The sequence below is a fragment of the Festucalex cinctus genome, unplaced genomic scaffold (genome assembly GCF_051991245.1).
Source record: "Festucalex cinctus isolate MCC-2025b unplaced genomic scaffold, RoL_Fcin_1.0 HiC_scaffold_23, whole genome shotgun sequence".
NCBI lineage: Eukaryota > Metazoa > Chordata > Actinopteri > Syngnathiformes > Syngnathidae > Festucalex > Festucalex cinctus.
The window spans coordinates 249,050-255,267 of NW_027520270.1; the positions used below are offsets into that span (position 1 = coordinate 249,050).

Genomic DNA, 6,218 nt, shown 5'->3' on the forward strand with positions numbered 1-6,218 from the left:
GTACAGAGGTTGAAAAGAAGTGTAGATCCATACAACATTGTCAGGAAGACTTTTCATAACATGGTTACAATTTTCCAAGATACTTTTTACAAAATATGTTTTTCCACACCCGCTTGGTCCAGATATTAAACAAGAAAAGGGGGGTTGAAGCCTCGGATCGAAATCAACTTGATTTAACTCCATTTCACAAAACACACTAATAACCGAAAGGCAGGGTGTGTCCGTGGGGGATAAGACGTCTCTTGTCATATACTACCCTGAACTTTTTCATGAATGACATGTTTTTTAGGTGAAAACCCTTTTTGTTACGCACGATAGTGTGTTGAGGCGTTTCAATCGTTCTGGTTTGTGTGCCTGATGAGTCAATGTACCCTTCGACTAAATTCTTGATGCTGTCAAAATTGACGCGTTTGCAAGTGTCATGGGTCTGTGTGATACCTTTTACCTTCATTACCGTTTTCATGCTGTTCCTAGTTTGGTAGGCGTAACTTTTAGGACCCGCTGAAACAAACTCCTGAATGCTATCTCCTCCCAACTCGTCAGTCAAATCCCCCAAATAGTCACCTAATTCCAAAGGACTTTCGCCGTCTTTGACTACATAGACGAGGCTGTCCGTGTCGGTGTACAAAACACTCGTCTGCAGTCGCTCCAAATATGCGTACATTTTTAGACGTGCATAAGCCGTGGTCATGCATGCTGCAAAGATGTTAGCGGTTTTGGAGGGGGGGACGTTGCAACGTCGGTGGTAGCTGTACTGCACGATCGACCTTTGATCGTTGAGGAAGTGAAAGGCTTTGATCTCGTACAACCCCGAAAATAACAATTCAAAGAAGCGTTCTGTGCTGCTTACAATCTCTGTTTTATCCAAATTATCACGCTGTCCCAATTTGCCCCAAAAGTTGTTGAGGCATAATTTAGACACCTGCCTCTTACCCGCATTCACATTTATTTTTGAGGGGTCTAGTCTAATACCTTGGTGAGTCTCATAGTTTTCGATGTACTTTTCCCTACCTGCCTGATCAACGACGTAGGAAGGATACCCCGAGGCCTCTTGCTTCCCTTTAAGGAATGTATCGATGTATGCTTTGAAGACGTCGCTACTCGACGAGTCAAAATGCCACACCTCCGTAATTTGTGATACGGTGTAGCCCAGCTCGAGAGCCTTGTTGAATTCAGGCGTAACCCAAACACCGGTTAAGGCTCTCTCGTCATCGTTATGCGAACACGAACTTTCTTGATTGTTAAGTTCTGCGCACGTGCGACAAAGTGTAAACACCAGTTTACCTCTTGCCGTTTTGTACGGCAGCAGGGGGAAATAGAGGCCTCGTGGAGGGTTGACTTTAGCTCTGATGAACCCGAAATACTTTTGGGGGTCATCGAAATTGTCGTGAATGATGGTAGGATGTCCTAACGGATAGGCACATGTGCTGTTGACAAAAGGATAAAGCGATGTAACATCGACGTACATTACACGTTCACCGGGGGCAGCCGTATAATGTAACACGAAGGCATTCGTTCTCCCTCCAAAAAGAGCTTTACGTGGTATAAGAGGCTCAGGGAATTTTGAATTGCGCAAGAACTCTCTTATATCCGGATTTGACTTTTTTAACCGCAGCCACTCATGCTCCCACATCAACACAAGCTGTACACCGTGCTTGACTTTTAGATCCTGTATTTTCTTTTTAACCCTGTCAAACTTTTCTTGAAACGGTCGTTTACTCATAGGACACTTTTGAGTAGGATCGTAACATTCACGGCATCCGTGATAGAAACATCCGAGATATTCCCATACATATTTTACGCCGTCTATCAAAGCGTACCCGTCTACATAGTACTGCCCGATCTTGACCTCCCCCTTGTTTAAGGCGTGAATAATAGGTATTTTTTGGCTGTGCGCCACCCACATTAGGTATTGGATCGAGTCGCGTGAGAATGATTTGGATTGTTGTATGTAATTATCGGTCGGCGTAATAGCCAATGTTTTAGGTGTTAGGAAATTGTTCCGGAACACCTTCATGCAGGAGGAGGCGATAGTTACAGAATTGAACGGGTCTGTACCAGTCGCATTAAGAAACTCCTCTCTAAATTTCTCACAAGCTGTCGCCAAAATATTCACATCATTTCTACAGTACATTAGAGCTTCCTGAGCAAAATTGAAGGTTCCCTTACACGCTACCTCGTACCATTCAAAAAACTTTGTACGATGGACCGTCGACATACGCTCTATCCCATAATATTTTGGATCAGGGTAGGGACCGATGTAATTTAAATGGTCTAGAGAGCTAAAGCCATGGGGGAAATACCCTTTAGTTTGATCGATGAAACCTAGAGCTTTAGGCAAGGAGCTGAGGGGCATCGTGAGGAAGGACAAGGAGTCGATGTACCCCAGTTTGTAGTCCGTATCTGAGAAACAAATGACTTTGCTCCCTTGCATAATGACGCTGACATTAACCCCCATGTCTACCATTTTGTTTAGAATGATGTAAGCGTCAAAACCTTTGGCGTTGTGAGCGATTAGTTTAGACTGTTCAAAACGAGGGTTCCTGACATAATCAAGAAATTGTTCGACGCAATCAAGACCCAACCAATGTTTTTCCACCCCCTTTGTCGATTTGGTACACACTAGGTAGGGTTTGTGTTTACCGTCAGCACCTACGAATGTTTCAAAATCGTAGTAAATTATTTGTTTACAAGGCGCTTCCGGTTTTAGAGGCTGCATGTAACACAGATGAGGGTTTCCTCTCGCCTCATCACCGCCCTTAGGTAGAACCTCTCCACATACTGTGCATTTGGCTTGAGGGCATTTATGTTTAACATTCTCCCCCTGTGATTTGACGTAATATTCCACACTGCATTCGCTACATTTTTTGTATTTCTCACAGTTGCTAGTCTCGGATTTTGAGGTCTGTCTGCGTTCTTTGTGTTTAACGAAGCAACTCTCGTTCTGACATATTTTGTTACAATCGTTACAATGAATGGCTTTGAACGGTTGTTGTTTGCAGGTAGGGTCGAGACAGATGTGACAATGCCCCTCACAACTATGTTGTTCTTGGTTTTTATGCCCTTTGTAACATTGTCTGCAAAAGTAGGATTTCCCTATGAACTCCTTAACCGATTTTATTCCATAATAGTGTCCGTCTAATAGCAGTAAGAACACTGAGTCCTCTGATTTGGGGTATTGTGTCTCAAAAAAAGACAGGGGGCGTTCGCAATCCGCTCTATAAGCTATAACGATTTTGCGTTTCACAAGCGTTTCAAATTTGTGTACGTCCCTCAGACTAACGGCAGTCTCACAAGTCAACCCCACGCTTTGCTGTAAATAACGAGCCCTCTGTGTAGCCTGATCAACAGTCAACGATCCGTCAAGCAGGTATGCTAACGATCTAGCAAAGCATAATTTATCATCTTTGTCATACGTTATGTACAAACATCTCTTCTTCTTTTGAACCATTTCATCATTTGTAGTCAAAATTAGTTTGCGTTTGGCACCTCCTCCGCCATTAACATCAAATACAATCTGTACAACAAGTTCTAGACTATTGTCGGCCAGTACCTCTGTATTAGATTGTGCGATGCGATCTAGCAAATTATGGACTGCGTCAGTTACGTCATTCGGGTCATTAACAGCATCTAGGTAACAGTGCTCCCTCACATTTTCACCCACTATTTCTGCTTGGACTATATCACCGCGACTAGTCGATCTGATTACCTCCTGCACAGCTTCATTCAAATTATTGCCAATGTTTGTGTAGAAGGCTGCAAAATCAAGGGGGTCTTCGGGTCTCGTTGTATTTAGACGTCGTCTTATCTCCAAGTTGTTAAAATTCGGACTCCTAACTTGTCCCCCCACCTGTCTGTTTGTGTCTGAAGATTGTTGCAAGGTGGATTGTGTACTGGGGGTTGGTGCTGGGGGATGTTCTGCTTGAATGTGTCGATGTACCCGAGACTGTTGTTGGAGGTCTTGTCTAGCTGGTGTACTACTACCACCAGCTTCTGTCTGTTGCGTTTGATTGTGCGTGTATGGTTGGTATTGAAAGTTTTGTGTATTTGACACAAGTGTCTGCTGGCAATGTGTACTTCTGCTACCTTCTACATGTTGCGTTTGATTGTGTGGGTGTGGCTGGGAATGTTGTGAAAATGATACAGAGGATTGCTGTTGGTCATTTCTATGTATGTCTGGTTCAAGTATGTCCTCAACGGCTTCGCCGTTTGAAGATGACTGGTTAAGACGTGCAAGAGCCCTCTCTAAAGGATTAAAGAAATCAATAAAATCCTCAATGTGTCTTATAGCCACAAACGGATCGCCATCATCGACGATTTCATCAGGCATTTGAAAAGGCTCGATTTGCATAGAGATCTCATCGTTTAAGGCATTTACAATTTCAGCCAAACCTTGACCTACATTATCTAAATCCATGTCACCCCCCTCAGAGTTTTCCATTTCAGATTCGCTTTCAATCGGTGGAAACCCGACGAATTCACCTTCCTCTTCGGCCCTCACGTTTTCACGCCTTAATAGCTCTTCTTCTTCTTCTCCTTCTTCTTCTTCTTCGTCAGATATTATTATGACCTCAGGTTGAGCAGTCTCTGGGACCGTCTCGCTCAGTATATCACCACCTATAATCATACAACATTACCGGTTCATTTAAAAAATAGTAATACATAGGTTTTATTTTATTTAAAAAAAGGAAATTTACCGTTCACTCCTGCAGGTAATTCGTCATCCAATTCTTCCTCATCACTCGTAATTACGAAAATCTCCGGCTGTCTAATCCTCTCGTTCACATCCTCATTCAATTCTGTAAATATCCATTACTAACAGTTAATTTTAAAGCAAGAAAAAGCTCTAAATGTTTCAAAATAAGAAATACTTACGCCGGATTCCTGGCACAACATCGCCATCTTGTGACGCTGAATAATAATACAGTTGAATTTCATCCAACAACGCTTCTAATTCTGTAAAAATTCAAATTTAAAATAAGAAAATACGAACTCATTCACTCATTCAAAAAATAAATAAAATAAAATAAAATAAAATAAACTCTCCTAACTCTATAAAATTAAAATAAATGTAAAACAAAAATACATATTGATACAGACTTATTCCAAAATCTCTCATAACTTAAAAATAAAATAAACGCTATAAGTATAAAAATAAAGGCATGCATCATTCCATTAAATAAATAAATCACTCACTAAGATGCTTGCTTTTCCAGAAGCTTCATTAAGATGTAGGGTTTTTTTATTTCATAGCAAAAACATTAATAGAAGTGAATATAAGTGCCACATTTGTATGAGTATATATACATATATAGATAATATCAAGAGTTAATTACCTTGATTCATCTTGGAAGCTCAGAGCCGATACCTCTTGAGAATTTTTCAGAGAAGTGAGTGTGGCATTGCGAAGGCCTCATATTTATACATAGAGGAGGGTGTGCAAAACGCAATTTAAAATCCATAAATTTCTATTAGACCCTCAGAAATGACCCTCACAATTAGTTGCGTGTCCGTTCTTCTTCAGCCTAATTTAATTTTATGACCAGCAACCCCTCTGTTCTCACAGGGGGTGAGGAGACCTGCTCACCATTTTCCTTTTGTAAAATTGATACTGATATAAATGTAACCGTCAGAGTACATGCTTATTTTTGTAATATATTTTAGGAAGCGTTGTCTTTCAAACTAACAACATTATAGCCATCGTTTACCTCACACTTCTTCAGCCGCCCGTCTGTCCTCACACTTCTTTGACCCTCATGCAGCCATATATGCGCGTACGCGCACACAAGCACAGACATACATTTGACCTCCCCATGAATCTTTGACTGCATATGCTTCCCCCTACTCACAGAAATATTGAACAAAAATGTCAGATAGTAACTATATCAGTAAGGGGAAATTATATAGCTTTATCCGTTTATTTTCAGATTCAACCCCAGCAGTCACGAACGACTCTTACAACATTTTTACATATAATGTATAACTTCATATTTTTTAATTTCATAATACCAACCACCGTATCACAGTTTAACCTTACCTTATACTTCTTGTTTTACAACCTCTAAAAATACAATCTTTGAGCCGTGTTTGTGCATACTTTTCCCCCTTCACCATAATAGAAATGGCTAGTACTTTCCCCCCGGCGGTTTTACCCATACTAAACCACTCCCTCCGATCACGTCATTCAATCTCATTATTATTCACTCAATCTAGGGGGG

General features: G+C 41.1%; 1 long non-coding RNA gene across 1 annotated transcript; it reads right to left on the minus strand.

The window, feature by feature from the left end:
• Nucleotides 1-4,525: 4,525 nt before the first annotated feature.
• LOC144011018 (uncharacterized) lies at nucleotides 4,526-5,863 on the minus strand. Its single transcript, XR_013281421.1, has 3 exons — nucleotides 4,876-5,863; nucleotides 4,698-4,799; nucleotides 4,526-4,617 (listed from the first exon to the last, which is right to left on the minus strand). It is a non-coding gene; the product is annotated as an uncharacterized LOC144011018 (long non-coding RNA).
• Between the last annotated feature and the right edge of the window lie 355 nt (nucleotides 5,864-6,218).